This window comes from Rhinoderma darwinii, chromosome 3 (genome assembly GCF_050947455.1).
Source record: "Rhinoderma darwinii isolate aRhiDar2 chromosome 3, aRhiDar2.hap1, whole genome shotgun sequence".
NCBI lineage: Eukaryota > Metazoa > Chordata > Amphibia > Anura > Rhinodermatidae > Rhinoderma > Rhinoderma darwinii.
The window spans coordinates 78,100,571-78,122,189 of record NC_134689.1 but is presented as its reverse complement, the minus strand read 5'-3'; the positions used below and the strand labels follow the sequence as shown (position 1 = coordinate 78,122,189).

The window sequence follows — 21,619 nt, the reverse complement described above, 5'->3', positions numbered from 1 at the left end:
ATGGAAATGGACAAGAAACAGTTCTAATCTTTCTATTTTAAATTCCCAAAAACTGGACCCTTAACATGACGGTTTTTTCTTCCATATCTGAAAGGCTTGGCTTTTCTATAAGTCAGGATGGCCGAGCGGTCTAAGGCGCTGCGTTAAGGTCGCAGTCTCCCCTGGAGGCGTGGGTTCAAATCCCACTTCTGACAATACAACTTTTCATAAACACACTGCAATGTCATTCCGACAGCGCTAGTGAAAAAACCCACTATGCCAAAACACGCCCCAAAATGTTAGACTCTTCAGATGACTGGCTTGGCATCCAATCTTGAAAGTTTTCTTATTTGTGTAGGATAGGATGACCGAGCAGTCTCTCGTGAAGGCGTGGATTTAAATCCCACTTTTGAATACTCATATTTAAGTAAACTATGTAAGACAATACCGATTCCTCTGCTTACTTGAGTGAATGTTATAGAGAATGGAACTCCACTAAACTACTGCTGGGTACCTCCCAGGGTAGTTTTTCTGTATTTTCAGGTTAAAGCAAGAACAAGGGTTCTTCAGGACCTCTTTTTTACAGCACTGTTAATCATAAACCAATAACTACATGATGGAAATGGACAAGAAACAGTACTAATCTTTCTATTTTCTATTTCATATTTAAGTAACTATGTAAGACAATACAGATTCCTCTGCTTACTTGAGTGAATGTTATAGAGAATGGAACTCCACTAAACTACTGCTGGGTACCTCCCAGGGTAGTTTTTCTGTATTTTCAGGTTAAAGCAAGAACAAGGGTTCTTCAGGACCTCTTTGTTACAGCACTGTTAATCATAAACCAATAACTACATGATGGAAATGGACAAGAAACAGTTCTAATCTTTCTATTTTAAATTCCCAAAAACTGGACCCTTAACATGACGGTTTTTTCTTCCATATCTGAAAGGCTTGGCTTTTCTATAAGTCAGGATGGCCGAGCGGTCTAAGGCGCTGCGTTAAGGTCGCAGTCTCCCCTGGAGGCGTGGGTTCAAATCCCACTTCTGACATTTCCACTTTTCATAAACACACTGCAATGTCATTCCGACAGCGCTAGTGAAAAAACCCACTATGCCAAAACACGCCCCAAAATGTTAGACTCTTCAGATGACTGGCTTGGCATCCAATCTTGAAAGTTTTCTTATTTGTGTAGGATAGGATGACCGAGCAGTCTCTCGTGAAGGCGTGGATTTAAATCCCACTTTTGAATACTCATATTTAAGTAAACTATGTAAGACAATACCGATTCCTCTGCTTACTTGAGTGAATGTTATAGAGAATGGAACTCCACTAAACTACTGCTGGGTACCTCCCAGGGTAGTTTTGCTGTATTTTCAGGTTAAAGCAAGAACAAGGGTTCTTCAGGACCTCTTTTTTACAGCACTGTTAATTATAAACCAATAACTACATGATGGAAATGGAAAAGAAACAGTACTAATCTTTCTATTTTCTATTTCATATTTAAGTAACTATGTAAGACAATACAGATTCCTCTGCTTACTTGAGTGAATGTTATAGAGAATGGAACTCCACTAAACTACTGCTGGGTACCTCCCAGGGTAGTTTTTCTGTATTTTCAGGTTAAAGCAAGAACAAGGGTTCTTCAGTACCTCTTTGTTACAGCACTGTTAATCATAAACCAATAACTACATGATGGAAATGGACAAGAAACAGTTCTAATCTTTCTATTTTAAATTCCCAAAAACTGGACCCTTAACATGACGGTTTTTTCTTCCATATCTGAAAGGCTTGGCTTTTCTATAAGTCAGGATGGCCGAGCGGTCTAAGGCGCTGCGTTAAGGTCGCAGTCTCCCCTGGAGGCGTGGGTTCAAATCCCACTTCTGACAATACAACTTTTCATAAACACACTGCAATGTCATTCCGACAGCGCTAGTGAAAAAACCCACTATGCCAAAACACGCCCCAAAATGTTAGACTCTTCAGATGACTGGCTTGGCATCCAATCTTGAAAGTTTTCTTATTTGTGTAGGATAGGATGACCGAGCAGTCTCTCGTGAAGGCGTGGATTTAAATCCCACTTTTGAATACTCATATTTAAGTAAACTATGTAAGACAATACCGATTCCTCTGCTTACTTGAGTGAATGTTATAGAGAATGGAACTCCACTAAACTACTGCTGGGTACCTCCCAGGGTAGTTTTTCTGTATTTTCAGGTTAAAGCAAGAACAAGGGTTCTTCAGGACCTCTTTTTTACAGCACTGTTAATCATAAACCAATAACTACATGATGGAAATGGACAAGAAACAGTACTAATCTTTCTATTTTCTATTTCATATTTAAGTAACTATGTAAGACAATACAGATTCCTCTGCTTACTTGAGTGAATGTTATAGAGAATGGAACTCCACTAAACTACTGCTGGGTACCTCCCAGGGTAGTTTTTCTGTATTTTCAGGTTAAAGCAAGAACAAGGGTTCTTCAGGACCTCTTTGTTACAGCACTGTTAATCATAAACCAATAACTACATGATGGAAATGGACAAGAAACAGTTCTAATCTTTCTATTTTAAATTCCCAAAAACTGGACCCTTAACATGACGGTTTTTTCTTCCATATCTGAAAGGCTTGGCTTTTCTATAAGTCAGGATGGCCGAGCGGTCTAAGGCGCTGCGTTAAGGTCGCAGTCTCCCCTGGAGGCGTGGGTTCAAATCCCACTTCTGACAATACAACTTTTCATAAACACACTGCAATGTCATTCCGACAGCGCTAGTGAAAAAACCCACTATGCCAAAACACGCCCCAAAATGTTAGACTCTTCAGATGACTGGCTTGGCATCCAATCTTGAAAGTTTTCTTATTTGTGTAGGATAGGATGACCGAGCAGTCTCTCGTGAAGGCGTGGATTTAAATCCCACTTTTGAATACTCATATTTAAGTAAACTATGTAAGACAATACCGATTCCTCTGCTTACTTGAGTGAATGTTATAGAGAATGGAACTCCACTAAACTACTGCTGGGTACCTCCCAGGGTAGTTTTTCTGTATTTTCAGGTTAAAGCAAGAACAAGGGTTCTTCAGGACCTCTTTTTTACAGCACTGTTAATCATAAACCAATAACTACATGATGGAAATGGACAAGAAACAGTACTAATCTTTCTATTTTCTATTTCATATTTAAGTAACTATGTAAGACAATACAGATTCCTCTGCTTACTTGAGTGAATGTTATAGAGAATGGAACTCCACTAAACTACTGCTGGGTACCTCCCAGGGTAGTTTTTCTGTATTTTCAGGTTAAAGCAAGAACAAGGGTTCTTCAGTACCTCTTTGTTACAGCACTGTTAATCATAAACCAATAACTACATGATGGAAATGGACAAGAAACAGTTCTAATCTTTCTATTTTAAATTCCCAAGAACTGGACCCTTAACATGACGGTTTTTTCTTCCATATCTGAAAGGCTTGGCTTTTCTATAAGTCAGGATGGCCGAGCGGTCTAAGGCGCTGCGTTAAGGTCGCAGTCTCCCCTGGAGGCGTGGGTTCAAATCCCACTTCTGACAATACAACTTTTCTTAAACACACTGCAATGTCATTCCGACAGTGCTAGTGAAAAAACCCACTATGCCAAAACACGCCCCAAAATGTTAGACTCTTCAGATGACTGGCTTGGCATCCAATCTTGAAAGTTTTCTTATTTGTGTAGGATAGGATGACCGAGCAGTCTCTCGTGAAGGCGTGGATTTAAATCCCACTTTTGAATACTCATATTTAAGTAAACTATGTAAGACAATACCGATTCCTCTGCTTACTTGAGTGAATGTTATAGAGAATGGAACTCCACTAAACTACTGCTGGGTACCTCCCAGGGTAGTTTTTCTGTATTTTCAGGTTAAAGCAAGAACAAGGGTTCTTCAGGACCTCTTTTTTACAGCACTGTTAATTATAAACCAATAACTACATGATGGAAATGGAAAAGAAACAGTACTAATCTTTCTATTTTCTATTTCATATTTAAGTAACTATGTAAGACAATACAGATTCCTCTGCTTACTTGAGTGAATGTTATAGAGAATGGAACTCCACTAAACTACTGCTGGGTACCTCCCAGGGTAGTTTTTCTGTATTTTCAGGTTAAAGCAAGAACAAGGGTTCTTCAGTACCTCTTTGTTACAGCACTGTTAATCATAAACCAATAACTACATGATGGAAATGGACAAGAAACAGTTCTAATCTTTCTATTTTAAATTCCCAAAAACTGGACCCTTAACATGACGGTTTTTTCTTCCATATCTGAAAGGGTTGGCTTTTCTATAAGTCAGGATGGCCGAGCGGTCTAAGGCGCAGCGTTAAGGTCGCAGTCTCCCCTGGAGGCGTGGGTTCAAATCCCACTTCTGACAATACAACTTTTCATAAACACACTGCAATGTCATTCCGACAGCGCTAGTGAAAAAACCCACTATGCCAAAACACGCCCCAAAATGTTAGACTCTTCAGTTGACTGGCTTGGCATCCAATCTTGAAAGTTTTCTTATTTGTGTAGGATAGGATGACCGAGCAGTCTCTCGTGAAGGCGTGGATTTAAATCCCACTTTTGAATACTCATATTTAAGTAAACTATGTAAGACAATACCGATTCCTCTGCTTACTTGAGTGAATGTTATAGAGAATGGAACTCCACTAAACTACTGCTGGGTACCTCCCAGGGTAGTTTTGCTGTATTTTCAGGTTAAAGCAAGAACAAGGGTTCTTCAGGACCTCTTTTTTACAGCACTGTTAATTATAAACCAATAACTACATGATGGAAATGGAAAAGAAACAGTACTAATCTTTCTATTTTCTATTTCATATTTAAGTAACTATGTAAGACAATACATAACTACATGATGGAAATGGAAAAGAAACAGTACTAATCTTTCTATTTTCTATTTCATATTTAAGTAACTATGTAAGACAATACAGATTCCTCTGCTTACTTGAGTGAATGTTATAGAGAATGGAACTCCACTAAACTACTGCTGGGTACCTCCCAGGGTAGTTTTTCTGTATTTTCAGGTTAAAGCAAGAACAAGGGTTCTTCAGTACCTCTTTGTTACAGCACTGTTAATCATAAACCAATAACTACATGATGGAAATGGACAAGAAACAGTTCTAATCTTTCTATTTTAAATTCCCAAAAACTGGACCCTTAACATGACGGTTTTTTCTTCCATATCTGAAAGGGTTGGCTTTTCTATAAGTCAGGATGGCCGAGCGGTCTAAGGCGCTGCGTTAAGGTCGCAGTCTCCCCTGGAGGCGTGGGTTCAAATCCCACTTCTGACAATACAACTTTTCATAAACACACTGCAATGTCATTCCGACAGCGCTAGTGAAAAAACCCACTATGCCAAAACACGCCCCAAAATGTTAGACTCTTCAGATGACTGGCTTGGCATCCAATCTTGAAAGTTTTCTTATTTGTGTAGGATAGGATGACCGAGCAGTCTCTCGTGAAGGCGTGGATTTAAATCCCACTTTTGAATACTCATATTTAAGTAAACTATGTAAGACAATACCGATTCCTCTGCTTACTTGAGTGAATGTTATAGAGAATGGAACTCCACTAAACTACTGCTGGGTACCTCCCAGGGTAGTTTTTCTGTATTTTCAGGTTAAAGCAAGAACAAGGGTTCTTCAGGACCTCTTTTTTACAGCACTGTTAATTATAAACCAATAACTACATGATGGAAATGGAAAAGAAACAGTACTAATCTTTCTATTTTCTATTTCATATTTAAGTAACTATGTAAGACAATACAGATTCCTCTGCTTACTTGAGTGAATGTTATAGAGAATGGAACTCCACTAAACTACTGCTGGGTACCTCCCAGGGTAGTTTTTCTGTATTTTCAGGTTAAAGCAAGAACAAGGGTTCTTCAGTACCTCTTTGTTACAGCACTGTTAATCATAAACCAATAACTACATGATGGAAATGGACAAGAAACAGTTCTAATCTTTCTATTTTAAATTCCCAAAAACTGGACCCTTAACATGACGGTTTTTTCTTCCATATCTGAAAGGGTTGGCTTTTCTATAAGTCAGGATGGCCGAGCGGTCTAAGGCGCTGCGTTAAGGTCGCAGTCTCCCCTGGAGGCGTGGGTTCAAATCCCACTTCTGACAATACAACTTTTCATAAACACACTGCAATGTCATTCCGACAGCGCTAGTGAAAAAACCCACTATGCCAAAACACGCCCCAAAATGTTAGACTCTTCAGTTGACTGGCTTGGCATCCAATCTTGAAAGTTTTCTTATTTGTGTAGGATAGGATGACCGAGCAGTCTCTCGTGAAGGCGTGGATTTAAATCCCACTTTTGAATACTCATATTTAAGTAAACTATGTAAGACAATACCGATTCCTCTGCTTACTTGAGTGAATGTTATAGAGAATGGAACTCCACTAAACTACTGCTGGGTACCTCCCAGGGTAGTTTTTCTGTATTTTCAGGTTAAAGCAAGAACAAGGGTTCTTCAGGACCTCTTTTTTACAGCACTGTTAATCATAAACCAATAACTACATGATGGAAATGGACAAGAAACAGTACTAATCTTTCTATTTTCTATTTCATATTTAAGTAACTATGTAAGACAATACAGATTCCTCTGCTTACTTGAGTGAATGTTATAGAGAATGGAACTCCACTAAACTACTGCTGGGTACCTCCCAGGGTAGTTTTTCTGTATTTTCAGGTTAAAGCAAGAACAAGGGTTCTTCAGTACCTCTTTGTTACAGCACTGTTAATCATAAACCAATAACTACATGATGGAAATGGACAAGAAACAGTTCTAATCTTTCTATTTTAAATTCCCAAGAACTGGACCCTTAACATGACGGTTTTTTCTTCCATATCTGAAAGGCTTGGCTTTTCTATAAGTCAGGATGGCCGAGCGGTCTAAGGCGCTGCGTTAAGGTCGCAGTCTCCCCTGGAGGCGTGGGTTCAAATCCCACTTCTGGCAATACAACTTTTCTTAAACACACTGCAATGTCATTCCGACAGTGCTAGTGAAAAAACCCACTATGCCAAAACACGCCCCAAAATGTTAGACTCTTCAGATGACTGGCTTGGCATCCAATCTTGAAAGTTTTCTTATTTGTGTAGGATAGGATGACCGAGCAGTCTCTCGTGAAGGCGTGGATTTAAATCCCACTTTTGAATACTCATATTTAAGTAAACTATGTAAGACAATACCGATTCCTCTGCTTACTTGAGTGAATGTTATAGAGAATGGAACTCCACTAAACTACTGCTGGGTACCTCCCAGGGTAGTTTTTCTGTATTTTCAGGTTAAAGCAAGAACAAGGGTTCTTCAGGACCTCTTTTTTACAGCACTGTTAATTATAAACCAATAACTACATGATGGAAATGGAAAAGAAACAGTACTAATCTTTCTATTTTCTATTTAATATTTAAGTAACTATGTAAGACAATACAGATTCCTCTGCTTACTTGAGTGAATGTTATAGAGAATGGAACTCCACTAAACTACTGCTGGGTACCTCCCAGGGTAGTTTTTCTGTATTTTCAGGTTAAAGCAAGAACAAGGGTTCTTCAGGACCTCTTTGTTACAGCACTGTTAATCATAAACCAATAACTACATGATGGAAATGGACAAGAAACAGTTCTAATCTTTCTATTTTAAATTCCCAAAAACTGGACCCTTAACATGACGGTTTTTTCTTCCATATCTGAAAGGCTTGGCTTTTCTATAAGTCAGGATGGCCGAGCGGTCTAAGGCGCTGCGTTAAGGTCGCAGTCTCCCCTGGAGGCGTGGGTTCAAATCCCACTTCTGACAATACAACTTTTATTAAACACACTGCAATGTCATTCCGACAGCGCTAGTGAAAAAACCCACTATGCCAAAACACGCCCCAAAATGTTAGACTCTTCAGATGACTGGCTTGGCATCCAATCTTGAAAGTTTTCTTATTTGTGTAGGATAGGATGACCGAGCAGTCTCTCGTGAAGGCGTGGATTTAAATCCCACTTTTGAATACTCATATTTAAGTAAACTATGTAAGACAATACCGATTCCTCTGCTTACTTGAGTGAATGTAATAGAGAATGGAACTCCACTAAACTACTGCTGGGTACCTCCCAGGGTAGTTTTTCTGTATTTTCAGGTTAAAGCAAGAACAAGGGTTCTTCAGTACCTCTTTGTTACAGCACTGTTAATCATAAACCAATAACTACATGATGGAAATGGACAAGAAACAGTTCTAATCTTTCTATTTTAAATTCCCAAGAACTGGACCCTTAACATGACGGTTTTTTCTTCCATATCTGAAAGGCTTGGCTTTTCTATAAGTCAGGATGGCCGAGCGGTCTAATGCGCTGCGTTAAGGTCGCAGTCTCCCCTGGAGGCGTGGGTTCAAATCCCACTTCTGACAATACAACTTTTCTTAAACACACTGCAATGTCATTCCGACAGTGCTAGTGAAAAAACCCACTATGCCAAAACACGCCCCAAAATGTTAGACTCTTCAGATGACTGGCTTGGCATCCAATCTTGAAAGTTTTCTTATTTGTGTAGGATAGGATGACCGAGCAGTCTCTCGTGAAGGCGTGGATTTAAATCCCACTTTTGAATACTCATATTTAAGTAAACTATGTAAGACAATACCGATTCCTCTGCTTACTTGAGTGAATGTTATAGAGAATGGAACTCCACTAAACTACTGCTGGGTACCTCCCAGGGTAGTTTTTCTGTATTTTCAGGTTAAAGCAAGAACAAGGGTTCTTCAGGACCTCTTTTTTACAGCACTGTTAATCATAAACCAATAACTACATGATGGAAATGGACAAGAAACAGTACTAATCTTTCTATTTTCTATTTCATATTTAAGTAACTATGTAAGACAATACAGATTCCTCTGCTTACTTGAGTGAATGTTATAGAGAATGGAACTCCACTAAACTACTGCTGGGTACCTCCCAGGGTAGTTTTTCTGTATTTTCAGGTTAAAGCAAGAACAAGGGTTCTTCAGTACCTCTTTGTTACAGCACTGTTAATCATAAACCAATAACTACATGATGGAAATGGACAAGAAACAGTTCTAATCTTTCTATTTTAAATTCCCAAAAACTGGACCCTTAACATGACGGTTTTTTCTTCCATATCTGAAAGGCTTGGCTTTTCTATAAGTCAGGATGGCCGAGCGGTCTAAGGCGCTGCGTTAAGGTCGCAGTCTCCCCTGGAGGCGTGGGTTCAAATCCCACTTCTGACAATACAACTTTTCATAAACACACTGCAATGTCATTCCGACAGCGCTAGTGAAAAAACACGCCCCAAAATGTTAGTCTCTTCAGATAACTGGCTTGGCATCCAATCTTGAAAGTTTTCTTATTTGTGTAGGATAGGATGACCGAGCAGTCTCTCGTGAAGGCGTGGATTTAAATCCCACTTTTGAATACTCATATTTAAGTAAACTATGTAAGACAATACCGATTCCTCTGCTTACTTGAGTGAATGTTATAGAGAATGGAACTCCACTAAACTACTGCTGGGTACCTCCCAGGGTAGTTTTTCTGTATTTTCAGGTTAAAGCAAGAACAAGGGTTCTTCAGGACCTCTTTTTTACAGCACTGTTAATTATAAACCAATAACTACATGATGGAAATGGAAAAGAAACAGTACTAATCTTTCTATTTTCTATTTCATATTTAAGTAACTATGTAAGACAATACAGATTCCTCTGCTTACTTGAGTGAATGTTATAGAGAATGGAACTCCACTAAACTACTGCTGGGTACCTCCCAGGGTAGTTTTTCTGTATTTTCAGGTTAAAGCAAGAACAAGGGTTCTTCAGGACCTCTTTGTTACAGCACTGTTAATCATAAACCAATAACTACATGATGGAAATGGACAAGAAACAGTTCTAATCTTTCTATTTTAAATTCCCAAAAACTGGACCCTTAACATGACGGTTTTTTCTTCCATATCTGAAAGGCTTGGCTTTTCTATAAGTCAGGATGGCCGAGCGGTCTAAGGCGCTGCGTTAAGGTCGCAGTCTCCCCTGGAGGCGTGGGTTTGAAATCCCACTTCTGACAATACAACTTTTATTAAACACACTGCAATGTCATTCCGACAGCGCTAGTGAAAAAACCCACTATGCCAAAACACGCCCCAAAATGTTAGACTCTTCAGATGACTGGCTTGGCATCCAATCTTGAAAGTTTTCTTATTTGTGTAGGATAGGATGACCGAGCAGTCTCTCGTGAAGGCGTGGATTTAAATCCCACTTTTGAATACTCATATTTAAGTAAACTATGTAAGACAATACCGATTCCTCTGCTTACTTGAGTGAATGTAATAGAGAATGGAACTCCACTAAACTACTGCTGGGTACCTCCCAGGGTAGTTTTTCTGTATTTTCAGGTTAAAGCAAGAACAAGGGTTCTTCAGTACCTCTTTGTTACAGCACTGTTAATCATAAACCAATAACTACATGATGGAAATGGACAAGAAACAGTTCTAATCTTTCTATTTTAAATTCCCAAGAACTGGACCCTTAACATGACGGTTTTTTCTTCCATATCTGAAAGGCTTGGCTTTTCTATAAGTCAGGATGGCCGAGCGGTCTAATGCGCTGCGTTAAGGTCGCAGTCTCCCCTGGAGGCGTGGGTTCAAATCCCACTTCTGACAATACAACTTTTCTTAAACACACTGCAATGTCATTCCGACAGTGCTAGTGAAAAAACCCACTATGCCAAAACACGCCCCAAAATGTTAGACTCTTCAGATGACTGGCTTGGCATCCAATCTTGAAAGTTTTCTTATTTGTGTAGGATAGGATGACCGAGCAGTCTCTCGTGAAGGCGTGGATTTAAATCCCACTTTTGAATACTCATATTTAAGTAAACTATGTAAGACAATACCGATTCCTCTGCTTACTTGAGTGAATGTTATAGAGAATGGAACTCCACTAAACTACTGCTGGGTACCTCCCAGGGTAGTTTTTCTGTATTTTCAGGTTAAAGCAAGAACAAGGGTTCTTCAGGACCTCTTTTTTACAGCACTGTTAATCATAAACCAATAACTACATGATGGAAATGGACAAGAAACAGTACTAATCTTTCTATTTTCTATTTCATATTTAAGTAACTATGTAAGACAATACAGATTCCTCTGCTTACTTGAGTGAATGTTATAGAGAATGGAACTCCACTAAACTACTGCTGGGTACCTCCCAGGGTAGTTTTTCTGTATTTTCAGGTTAAAGCAAGAACAAGGGTTCTTCAGTACCTCTTTGTTACAGCACTGTTAATCATAAACCAATAACTACATGATGGAAATGGACAAGAAACAGTTCTAATCTTTCTATTTTAAATTCCCAAAAACTGGACCCTTAACATGACGGTTTTTTCTTCCATATCTGAAAGGCTTGGCTTTTCTATAAGTCAGGATGGCCGAGCGGTCTAAGGCGCTGCGTTAAGGTCGCAGTCTCCCCTGGAGGCGTGGGTTCAAATCCCACTTCTGACAATACAACTTTTCATAAACACACTGCAATGTCATTCCGACAGCGCTAGTGAAAAAACACGCCCCAAAATGTTAGACTCTTCAGATAACTGGCTTGGCATCCAATCTTGAAAGTTTTCTTATTTGTGTAGGATAGGATGACCGAGCAGTCTCTCGTGAAGGCGTGGATTTAAATCCCACTTTTGAATACTCATATTTAAGTAAACTATGTAAGACAATACCGATTCCTCTGCTTACTTGAGTGAATGTTATAGAGAATGGAACTCCACTAAACTACTGCTGGGTACCTCCCAGGGTAGTTTTTCTGTATTTTCAGGTTAAAGCAAGAACAAGGGTTCTTCAGGACCTCTTTTTTACAGCACTGTTAATTATAAACCAATAACTACATGATGGAAATGGAAAAGAAACAGTACTAATCTTTCTATTTTCTATTTCATATTTAAGTAACTATGTAAGACAATACAGATTCCTCTGCTTACTTGAGTGAATGTTATAGAGAATGGAACTCCACTAAACTACTGCTGGGTACCTCCCAGGGTAGTTTTTCTGTATTTTCAGGTTAAAGCAAGAACAAGGGTTCTTCAGGACCTCTTTGTTACAGCACTGTTAATCATAAACCAATAACTACATGATGGAAATGGACAAGAAACAGTTCTAATCTTTCTATTTTAAATTCCCAAAAACTGGACCCTTAACATGACGGTTTTTTCTTCCATATCTGAAAGGCTTGGCTTTTCTATAAGTCAGGATGGCCGAGCGGTCTAAGGCGCTGCGTTAAGGTCGCAGTCTCCCCTGGAGGCGTGGGTTTGAAATCCCACTTCTGACAATACAACTTTTATTAAACACACTGCAATGTCATTCCGACAGCGCTAGTGAAAAAACCCACTATGCCAAAACACGCCCCAAAATGTTAGACTCTTCAGATGACTGGCTTGGCATCCAATCTTGAAAGTTTTCTTATTTGTGTAGGTTAGGATGACCGAGCAGTCTCTCGTGAAGGCGTGGATTTAAATCCCACTTTTGAATACTCATATTTAAGTAAACTATGTAAGACAATACCGATTCCTCTGCTTACTTGAGTGAATGTTATAGAGAATGGAACTCCACTAAACTACTGCTGGGTACCTCCCAGGGTAGTTTTTCTGTATTTTCAGGTTAAAGCAAGAACAAGGGTTCTTCAGGACCTCTTTTTTACAGCACTGTTAATCATAAACCAATAACTACATGATGGAAATGGACAAGAAACAGTACTAATCTTTCTATTTTCTATTTCATATTTAAGTAAACTATGTAAGACAATACCGATTCCTCTGCTTACTTGAGTGAATGTTATAGAGAATGGAACTCCACTAAACTACTGCTGGGTACCTCCCAGGGTAGTTTTTCTGTATTTTCAGGTTAAAGCAAGAACAAGGGTTCTTCAGGACCTCTTTTTTACAGCACTGTTAATCATAAACCAATAACTACATGATGGAAATGGACAAGAAACAGTACTAATCTTTCTATTTTAAATTCCTAAAAACTGGACCCTTAACATTACGGTTTTTTCTTCCATTTCTGAAAGGCTTGGCTTTTCTATAAGTCAGGATGGCCGAGCGGTCTAAGGCGCTGCGTTCAGGTCGCAGTCTCCCCTGGAGGCGTGGGTTCAAATCCCACTTCTGACAATACAACTTTTATTAAACACACTGCAATGTCATTCCGACAGCGCTAGTGAAAAAACCCACTATGACAAAACACGCCCCAAAATGTTAGACTCTTCAGATGACTGGCATGACAAAACACGCCCCAAAATGTTAGACTCTTCAGATGACTGGCTTGGCATCCAATCTTGAAAGTTTTCTTATTTGTGTAGGATAGGATGACCGAGCAGTCTCTCGTGAAGGCGTGGATTTAAATCCCACTTTTGAATACTCATATTTAAGTAAACTATGTAAGACAATACCGATTCCTCTGCTTACTTGAGTGAATGTTATAGAGAATGGAACTCCACTAAACTACTGCTGGGTACCTCCCAGGGTAGTTTTTCTGTATTTTCAGGTTAAAGCAAGAACAAGGGTTCTTCAGGACCTCTTTTTTACAGCACTGTTAATTATAAACCAATAACTACATGATGGAAATGGAAAAGAAACAGTACTAATCTTTCTATTTTCTATTTCATATTTAAGTAACTATGTAAGACAATACAGATTCCTCTGCTTACTTGAGTGAATGTTATAGAGAATGGAACTCCACTAAACTACTGCTGGGTACCTCCCAGGGTAGTTTTTCTGTATTTTCAGGTTAAAGCAAGAACAAGGGTTCTTCAGGACCTCTTTGTTACAGCACTGTTAATCATAAACCAATAACTACATGATGGAAATGGACAAGAAACAGTTCTAATCTTTCTATTTTAAATTCCCAAAAACTGGACCCTTAACATGACGGTTTTTTCTTCCATATCTGAAAGGCTTGGCTTTTCTATAAGTCAGAATGGCCGAGCGGTCTAAGGCGCTGCGTTAAGGTCGCAGTCTCCCCTGGAGGCGTGGGTTCAAATCCCACTTCTGACAATACAACTTTTATTAAACACACTGCAATGTCATTCCGACAGCGCTAGTGAAAAAACCCACTATGCCAAAACACGCCCCAAAATGTTAGACTCTTCAGATGACTGGCTTGGCATCCAATCTTGAAAGTTTTCTTATTTGTGTAGGTTAGGATGACCGAGCAGTCTCTCGTGAAGGCGTGGATTTAAATCCCACTTTTGAATACTCATATTTAAGTAAACTATGTAAGACAATACCGATTCCTCTGCTTACTTGAGTGAATGTTATAGAGAATGGAACTCCACTAAACTACTGCTGGGTACCTCCCAGGGTAGTTTTTCTGTATTTTCAGGTTAAAGCAAGAACAAGGGTTCTTCAGGACCTCTTTTTTACAGCACTGTTAATCATAAACCAATAACTACATGATGGAAATGGACAAGAAACAGTACTAATCTTTCTATTTTAAATTCCTAAAAACTGGACCCTTAACATTACGGTTTTTTCTTCCATTTCTGAAAGGCTTGGCTTTTCTATAAGTCAGGATGGCCGAGCGGTCTAAGGCGCTGCGTTCAGGTCGCAGTCTCCCCTGGAGGCGTGGGTTCAAATCCCACTTCTGACAATACAACTTTTATTAAACACACTGCAATGTCATTCCGACAGCGCTAGTGAAAAAACCCACTATGACAAAACACGCCCCAAAATGTTAGACTCTTCAGATGACTGGCATGACAAAACACGCCCCAAAATGTTAGACTCTTCAGATGACTGGCTTGGCATCCAATCTTGAAAGTTTTCTTATTTGTGTAGGATAGGATGACCGAGCAGTCTCTCGTGAAGGCGTGGATTTAAATCCCACTTTTGAATACTCATATTTAAGTAAACTATGTAAGACAATACCGATTCCTCTGCTTACTTGAGTGAATGTTATAGAGAATGGAACTCCACTAAACTACTGCTGGGTACCTCCCAGGGTAGTTTTTCTGTATTTTCAGGTTAAAGCAAGAACAAGGGTTCTTCAGGACCTCTTTTTTACAGCACTGTTAATCATAAACCAATATCTACATGATGGAAATGGACAAGAAACAGTACTAATCTTTCTATTTTCTATTTCATATTTAAGTAACTATGTAAGACAATACAGATTCCTCTGCTTACTTGAGTGAATGTTATAGAGAATGGAACTCCACTAAACTACTGCTGGGTACCTCCCAGGGTAGTTTTTCTGTATTTTCAGGTTAAAGCAAGAACAAGGGTTCTTCAGTACCTCTTTGTTACAGCACTGTTAATCATAAACCAATAACTACATGATGGAAATGGACAAGAAACAGTTCTAATCTTTCTATTTTAAATTCCCAAAAACTGGACCCTTAACATGACGGTTTTTTCTTCCATATCTGAAAGGCTTGGCTTTTCTATAAGTCAGAATGGCCGAGCGGTCTAAGGCGCTGCGTTAAGGTCGCAGTCTCCCCTGGAGGCGTGGGTTCAAATCCCACTTCTGACAATACAACTTTTCTTAAACACACTGCAATGTCATTCCGACAGCGCTAGTGAAAAAACCCACTATGACAAAACACGCCCCAAAATGTTAGGCGTGGATTTAAATCCCACTTTTGAATACTCATATTTAAGTAAACTATGTAAGACAATACCGATTCCTCTGCTTACTTGAGTGAATGTTATAGAGAATGGAACTCCACTAAACTACTGCTGGGTACCTCCCAGGGTAGTTTTTCTGTATTTTCAGGTTAAAGCAAGAACAAGGGTTCTTCAGGACCTCTTTTTTACAGCACTGTTAATCATAAACCAATAACTACATGATGGAAATGGACAAGAAACAGTACTAATCTTTCTATTTTAAATTCCTAAAAACTGGACCCTTAACATTACGGTTTTTTCTTCCATATCTGAAAGGCTTGGCTTTTCTATAAGTCAGGATGGCCTAGCGGTCTAAGGCGCTGCGTTAAGGTCGCAGTCTCCCCTGGAGGCGTGGGTTCAAATCCCACTTCTGACAATACAATTTTTATTAAACACACTGCAATGTCATTCCGACAGCGCTAGTGAAAAAACCCACTATGCCAAAACACGCCCCAAAATGTTAGACTCTTCAGATAACTGGCTTGGCATCCAATCTTGAAAGTTTACTTATTTGTGTAGGATAGGATGACCGAGCAGTCTCTCGTGAAGGCGTGGATTTAAATCCCACTTTTGAATATTCATATTTAAGAAAACTATGTAAGACAATACAGATTCCTCTGCTTACTTGAGTGAATGTTATAGAGAATGGAACTCCACTAAACTACTGCTGGGTACCTCCCAGGGTAGTTTTTCTGTATTTTCAGGTTAAAGCAAGAACAAGGGTTCTTCAGGACCTCTTTTTTACAGCACTGTTAATCATAAACCAATAACTACATGATGGAAATGGACAAGAAACAGTACTAATCTTTCTATTTTAAATTCCTAAAAACTGGACCCTTAACATTACGGTTTTTTCTTCCATATCTGAAAGGCTTGGCTTTTCTATAAGTCAGGATGGCCGAGCGGTCTAAGGCGTTGCGTTAAGGTCGCAGTCTCCCCTGGAGGCGTGGGTTCAAATCCCACTTCTGACAATACAATTTTTATTAAACACACTGCAATGTCATTCCGACAGCGCTAGTGAAAAAACCCACTATGCCAAAACACGCCCCAAAATGTTAGACTCTTCAGATAACAGGCTTGGCATCCAATCTTGAAAGTTTACTTATTTGTGTAGGATAGGATGACCGAGCAGTCTCTCGTGAAGGCGTGGATTTAAATCCCACTTTTGAATATTCATATTTAAGTAAACTATGTAAGACAATACCGATTCCTCTGCTTACTTGAGTGAATGTTATAGAGAATGGAACTCCACTAAACTACTGCTGGGTACCTCCCAGGGTAGTTTTTCTGTATTTTCAGGTTAAAGCAAGAACAAGGGTTCTTCAGGACCTCTTTTTTACAGCACTGTTAATCATAAACCAATAACTACATGATGGAAATGGACAAGAAACAGTACTAATCTTTCTATTTTCTATTTCATATTTAAGTAACTATGTAAGACAATACAGATTCCTCTGCTTACTTGAGTGAATGTTATAGAGAATGGAACTCCACTAAACTACTGCTGGGTACCTCCCAGGGTAGTTTTTCTGTATTTTCAGGTTAAAGCAAGAACAAGGGTTCTTCAGTACCTCTTTGTTACAGCACTGTTAATCATAAACCAATAACTACATGATGGAAATGGACAAGAAACAGTTCTAATCTTTCTATTTTAAATTCCTAAAAACTGGACCCTTAACATTACGGTTTTTTCTTCCATATCTGAAAGGCTTGGCTTTTCTATAAGTCAGGATGGCCGAGCGGTCTAAGGCACTGCGTTAAGGTCGCAGTCTCCCCTGGAGGCGTGGGTTCAAATCCCACTTCTGACAATACAATTTTTATTAAACACACTGCAATGTCATTCCGACAGCGCTAGTGAAAAAACCCACTATGCCAAAACACGCCCCAAAATGTTAGAATCTTCAGATGACTGGCTTGGCATCCAATCTTGAAAGTTTTCTTATTTGTGTAGGATAGGATGACCGAGCAGTCTCTCGTGAAGGCGTGGATTTAAATCCCACTTTTGAATACTCATATTTAAGTAAACTATGTAAGACAATACCGATTCCTCTGCTTACTTGAGTGAATGTTATAGAGAATGGAACTCCACTAAACTACTGCTGGGTACCTCCCAGGGTAGTTTTTCTGTATTTTCAGGTTAAAGCAAGAACAAGGGTTCTTCAGGACCTCTTTTTTACAGCACTGTTAATTATAAACCAATAACTACATGATGGAAATGGAAAAGAAACAGTACTAATCTTTCTATTTTCTATTTAATATTTAAGTAACTATGTAAGACAATACAGATTCCTCTGCTTACTTGAGTGAATGTTATAGAGAATGGAACTCCACTAAACTACTGCTGGGTACCTCCCAGGGTAGTTTTTCTGTATTTTCAGGTTAAAGCAAGAACAAGGGTTCTTCAGGACCTCTTTGTTACAGCACTGTTAATCATAAACCAATAACTACATGATGGAAATGGACAAGAAACAGTACTAATCTTTCTATTTTCTATTTCATATTTAAGTAACTATGTAAGACAATACAGATTCCTCTGCTTACTTGAGTGAATGTTATAGAGAATGGAACTCCACTAAACTACTGCTGGGTACCTCCCAGGGTAGTTTTTCTGTATTTTCAGGTTAAAGCAAGAACAAGGGTTCTTCAGTACCTCTTTGTTACAGCACTGTTAATCATAAACCAATAACTACATGATGGAAATGGACAAGAAACAGTTCTAATCTTTCTATTTTAAATTCCCAAAAACTGGACCCTTAACATGACGGTTTTTTCTTCCATATCTGAAAGGCTTGGCTTTTCTATAAGTCAGGATGGCCGAGCGGTCTAAGGCGCTGCGTTAAGGTCGCAGTCTCCCCTGGAGGCGTGGGTTCAAATCCCACTTCTGACAATACAACTTTTCATAAACACACTGCAATGTCATTCCGACAGCGCTAGTGAAAAAACACGCCCCAAAATGTTAGACTCTTCAGATAACTGGCTTGGCATCCAATCTTGAAAGTTTTCTTATTTGTGTAGGATAGGATGACCGAGCAGTCTCTCGTGAAGGCGTGGATTTAAATCCCACTTTTGAATACTCATATTTAAGTAAACTATGTAAGACAATACCGATTCCTCTGCTTACTTGAGTGAATGTTATAGAGAATGGAACTCCACTAAACTACTGCTGGGTACCTCCCAGGGTAGTTTTTCTGTATTTTCAGGTTAAAGCAAGAACAAGGGTTCTTCAGGACCTCTTTTTTACAGCACTGTTAATTATAAACCAATAACTACATGATGGAAATGGAAAAGAAACAGTACTAATCTTTCTATTTTCTATTTCATATTTAAGTAACTATGTAAGACAATACAGATTCCTCTGCTTACTTGAGTGAATGTTATAGAGAATGGAACTCCACTAAACTACTGCTGGGTACCTCCCAGGGTAGTTTTTCTGTATTTTCAGGTTAAAGCAAGAACAAGGGTTCTTCAGGACCTCTTTGTTACAGCACTGTTAATCATAAACCAATAACTACATGATGGAAATGGACAAGAAACAGTTCTAATCTTTCTATTTTAAATTCCCAAAAACTGGACCCTTAACATGACGGTTTTTTCTTCCATATCTGAAAGGCTTGGCTTTTCTATAAGTCAGGATGGCCGAGCGGTCTAAGGCGCTGCGTTAAGGTCGCAGTCTCCCCTGGAGGCGTGGGTTTGAAATCCCACTTCTGACAATACAACTTTTATTAAACACACTGCAATGTCATTCCGACAGCGCTAGTGAAAAAACCCACTATGCCAAAACACGCCCCAAAATGTTAGACTCTTCAGATGACTGGCTTGGCATCCAATCTTGAAAGTTTTCTTATTTGTGTAGGTTAGGATGACCGAGCAGTCTCTCGTGAAGGCGTGGATTTAAATCCCACTTTTGAATACTCATATTTAAGTAAACTATGTAAGACAATACCGATTCCTCTGCTTACTTGAGTGAATGTTATAGAGAATGGAACTCCACTAAACTACTGCTGGGTACCTCCCAGGGTAGTTTTTCTGTATTTTCAGGTTAAAGCAAGAACAAGGGTTCTTCAGGACCTCTTTTTTACAGCACTGTTAATCATAAACCAATAACTACATGATGGAAATGGACAAGAAACAGTACTAATCTTTCTATTTTCTATTTAATATTTAAGTAAACTATGTAAGACAATACCGATTCCTCTGCTTACTTGAGTGAAGGTTATAGAGAATGGAACTCCACTAAACTACTGCTGGGTACCTCCCAGGGTAGTTTTTCTGTATTTTCAGGTTAAAGCAAGAACAAGGGTTCTTCAGGACCTCTTTTTTACAGCACTGTTAATCATAAACCAATAACTACATGATGGAAATGGACAAGAAACAGTACTAATCTTTCTATTTTAAATTCCCAAAAACTGGACCCTTAACATTACGGTTTTTTCTTCCATTTCTGAAAGGCTTGGCTTTTCTATAAGTCAGGATGGCCGAGCGGTCTAAGGCGCTGCGTTCAGGTCGCAGTCTCCCCTGGAGGCGTGGGTTCAAATCCCACTTCTGACAATACAACTTTTATTAAACACACTGCAATGTCATTCCGACAGCGCTAGTGAAAAAACCCACTATGACAAAACACGCCCCAAAATGTTAGACTCTTCAGATGACTGGCTTGGCATCCAATCTTGAAAGTTTTCTTATTTGTGTAGGATAGGATGACCGAGCAGTCTCTCGTGAAGGCGTGGATTTAAATCCCAATTTTGAATACTCATATTTAAGTAAACTATGTAAGACAATACCGATTCCTCTGCTTACTTGAGTGAATGTTATAGAGAATGGAACTCCACTAAACTACTGCTGGGTACCTCCCAGGGTAGTTTTTCTGTATTTTCAGGTTAAAGCAAGAACAAGGGTTCTTCAGGACCTCTTTTTTACAGCACTGTTAATCATAAACCAATAACTACATGATGGAAATGGACAAGAAACAGTACTAATCTTTCTATTTTCTATTTCATATTTAAGTAACTATGTAAGACAATACAGATTCCTCTGCTTACTTGAGTGAATGTTATAGAGAATGGAACTCCACTAAACTACTGCTGGGTACCTCCCAGGGTAGTTTTTCTGTATTTTCAGGTTAAAGCAAGAACAAGGGTTCTTCAGTACCTCTTTGTTACAGCACTGTTAATCATAAACCAATAACTACATGATGGAAATGGACAAGAAACAGTTCTAATCTTTCTATTTTAAATTCCCAAGAACTGGACCCTTAACATGACGGTTTTTTCTTCCATATCTGAAAGTCTTGGCTTTTCTATAAGTCAGGATGGCCGAGCGGTCTAAGGCGCTGCGTTCAGGTCGCAGTCTCCCCTGGAGGCGTGGGTTCAAATCCCACTTCTGACAATACAACTTTTCTTAAACACACTGCAATGTCATTCCGACAGCGCTAGTGAAAAAACCCACTATGCCAAAACACGCCCCAAAATGTTAGACTCTTCAGATGACTGGCTTGGCATCCAATCTTGAAAGTTTTCTTATTTGTGTAGGATAGGATGACCGAGCAGTCTCTCGTGAAGGCGTGGATTTAAATCCCACTTTTGAATACTCATATTTAAGTAAACTATGTAAGACAATACCGATTCCTCTGCTTACTTGAGTGAATGTTATAGAGAATGGAACTCCACTAAACTACTGCTGGGTACCTACCAGGGTAGTTTTTCTGTATTTTCAGGTTAAAGCAAGAACAAGGGTTCTTCAGGACCTCTTTTTTACAGCACTGTTAATCATAAACCAATAACTACATGATGGAAATGGACAAGAAACAGTACTAATCTTTCTATTTTCTATTTCATATTTAAGTAACTATGTAAGACAATACAGATTCCTCTGCTTACTTGAGTGAATGTTATAGAGAATGGAACTCCACTAAACTACTGCTGGGTACCTCCCAGGGTAGTTTTTCTGTATTTTCAGGTTAAAGCAAG

General features: G+C 39.1%; 21 non-coding genes across 21 annotated transcripts; all 21 read left to right on the top strand.

Annotated features, from left to right (window-relative positions):
• The first annotated feature begins 111 nt into the window (after positions 1-111).
• On the top strand, positions 112-194 carry TRNAL-AAG (transfer RNA leucine (anticodon AAG)). The gene has a single exon. It is a non-coding gene; the product is annotated as a tRNA-Leu (tRNA).
• Positions 195-948: 754 nt separating this feature from the next.
• On the top strand, positions 949-1,031 carry TRNAL-AAG (transfer RNA leucine (anticodon AAG)). The gene has a single exon. It is a non-coding gene; the product is annotated as a tRNA-Leu (tRNA).
• A 754-nt stretch (positions 1,032-1,785) lies between these two features.
• Positions 1,786-1,868, top strand: TRNAL-AAG (transfer RNA leucine (anticodon AAG)). Its single transcript has one exon. It is a non-coding gene; the product is annotated as a tRNA-Leu (tRNA).
• A 754-nt stretch (positions 1,869-2,622) lies between these two features.
• On the top strand, positions 2,623-2,705 carry TRNAL-AAG (transfer RNA leucine (anticodon AAG)). The gene has a single exon. It is a non-coding gene; the product is annotated as a tRNA-Leu (tRNA).
• A 754-nt stretch (positions 2,706-3,459) lies between these two features.
• Positions 3,460-3,542, top strand: TRNAL-AAG (transfer RNA leucine (anticodon AAG)). Its single transcript has one exon. It is a non-coding gene; the product is annotated as a tRNA-Leu (tRNA).
• Positions 3,543-5,218: 1,676 nt separating this feature from the next.
• TRNAL-AAG (transfer RNA leucine (anticodon AAG)) lies at positions 5,219-5,301 on the top strand. The gene has a single exon. It is a non-coding gene; the product is annotated as a tRNA-Leu (tRNA).
• Positions 5,302-6,055: 754 nt separating this feature from the next.
• Positions 6,056-6,138, top strand: TRNAL-AAG (transfer RNA leucine (anticodon AAG)). Its single transcript has one exon. It is a non-coding gene; the product is annotated as a tRNA-Leu (tRNA).
• Positions 6,139-6,892: 754 nt separating this feature from the next.
• TRNAL-AAG (transfer RNA leucine (anticodon AAG)) lies at positions 6,893-6,975 on the top strand. Its single transcript has one exon. It is a non-coding gene; the product is annotated as a tRNA-Leu (tRNA).
• Positions 6,976-7,729: 754 nt separating this feature from the next.
• Positions 7,730-7,812, top strand: TRNAL-AAG (transfer RNA leucine (anticodon AAG)). The gene has a single exon. It is a non-coding gene; the product is annotated as a tRNA-Leu (tRNA).
• A 1,349-nt stretch (positions 7,813-9,161) lies between these two features.
• On the top strand, positions 9,162-9,244 carry TRNAL-AAG (transfer RNA leucine (anticodon AAG)). Its single transcript has one exon. It is a non-coding gene; the product is annotated as a tRNA-Leu (tRNA).
• A 2,172-nt stretch (positions 9,245-11,416) lies between these two features.
• TRNAL-AAG (transfer RNA leucine (anticodon AAG)) lies at positions 11,417-11,499 on the top strand. The gene has a single exon. It is a non-coding gene; the product is annotated as a tRNA-Leu (tRNA).
• A 1,578-nt stretch (positions 11,500-13,077) lies between these two features.
• On the top strand, positions 13,078-13,160 carry TRNAL-CAG (transfer RNA leucine (anticodon CAG)). The gene has a single exon. It is a non-coding gene; the product is annotated as a tRNA-Leu (tRNA).
• A 799-nt stretch (positions 13,161-13,959) lies between these two features.
• TRNAL-AAG (transfer RNA leucine (anticodon AAG)) lies at positions 13,960-14,042 on the top strand. Its single transcript has one exon. It is a non-coding gene; the product is annotated as a tRNA-Leu (tRNA).
• Positions 14,043-14,554: 512 nt separating this feature from the next.
• TRNAL-CAG (transfer RNA leucine (anticodon CAG)) lies at positions 14,555-14,637 on the top strand. The gene has a single exon. It is a non-coding gene; the product is annotated as a tRNA-Leu (tRNA).
• A 799-nt stretch (positions 14,638-15,436) lies between these two features.
• TRNAL-AAG (transfer RNA leucine (anticodon AAG)) lies at positions 15,437-15,519 on the top strand. Its single transcript has one exon. It is a non-coding gene; the product is annotated as a tRNA-Leu (tRNA).
• A 427-nt stretch (positions 15,520-15,946) lies between these two features.
• On the top strand, positions 15,947-16,029 carry TRNAL-AAG (transfer RNA leucine (anticodon AAG)). Its single transcript has one exon. It is a non-coding gene; the product is annotated as a tRNA-Leu (tRNA).
• Positions 16,030-16,541: 512 nt separating this feature from the next.
• TRNAL-AAG (transfer RNA leucine (anticodon AAG)) lies at positions 16,542-16,624 on the top strand. Its single transcript has one exon. It is a non-coding gene; the product is annotated as a tRNA-Leu (tRNA).
• A 754-nt stretch (positions 16,625-17,378) lies between these two features.
• On the top strand, positions 17,379-17,461 carry TRNAL-AAG (transfer RNA leucine (anticodon AAG)). Its single transcript has one exon. It is a non-coding gene; the product is annotated as a tRNA-Leu (tRNA).
• Positions 17,462-18,457: 996 nt separating this feature from the next.
• Positions 18,458-18,540, top strand: TRNAL-AAG (transfer RNA leucine (anticodon AAG)). The gene has a single exon. It is a non-coding gene; the product is annotated as a tRNA-Leu (tRNA).
• A 1,578-nt stretch (positions 18,541-20,118) lies between these two features.
• TRNAL-CAG (transfer RNA leucine (anticodon CAG)) lies at positions 20,119-20,201 on the top strand. Its single transcript has one exon. It is a non-coding gene; the product is annotated as a tRNA-Leu (tRNA).
• A 754-nt stretch (positions 20,202-20,955) lies between these two features.
• On the top strand, positions 20,956-21,038 carry TRNAL-CAG (transfer RNA leucine (anticodon CAG)). Its single transcript has one exon. It is a non-coding gene; the product is annotated as a tRNA-Leu (tRNA).
• Positions 21,039-21,619: the final 581 nt, after the last annotated feature.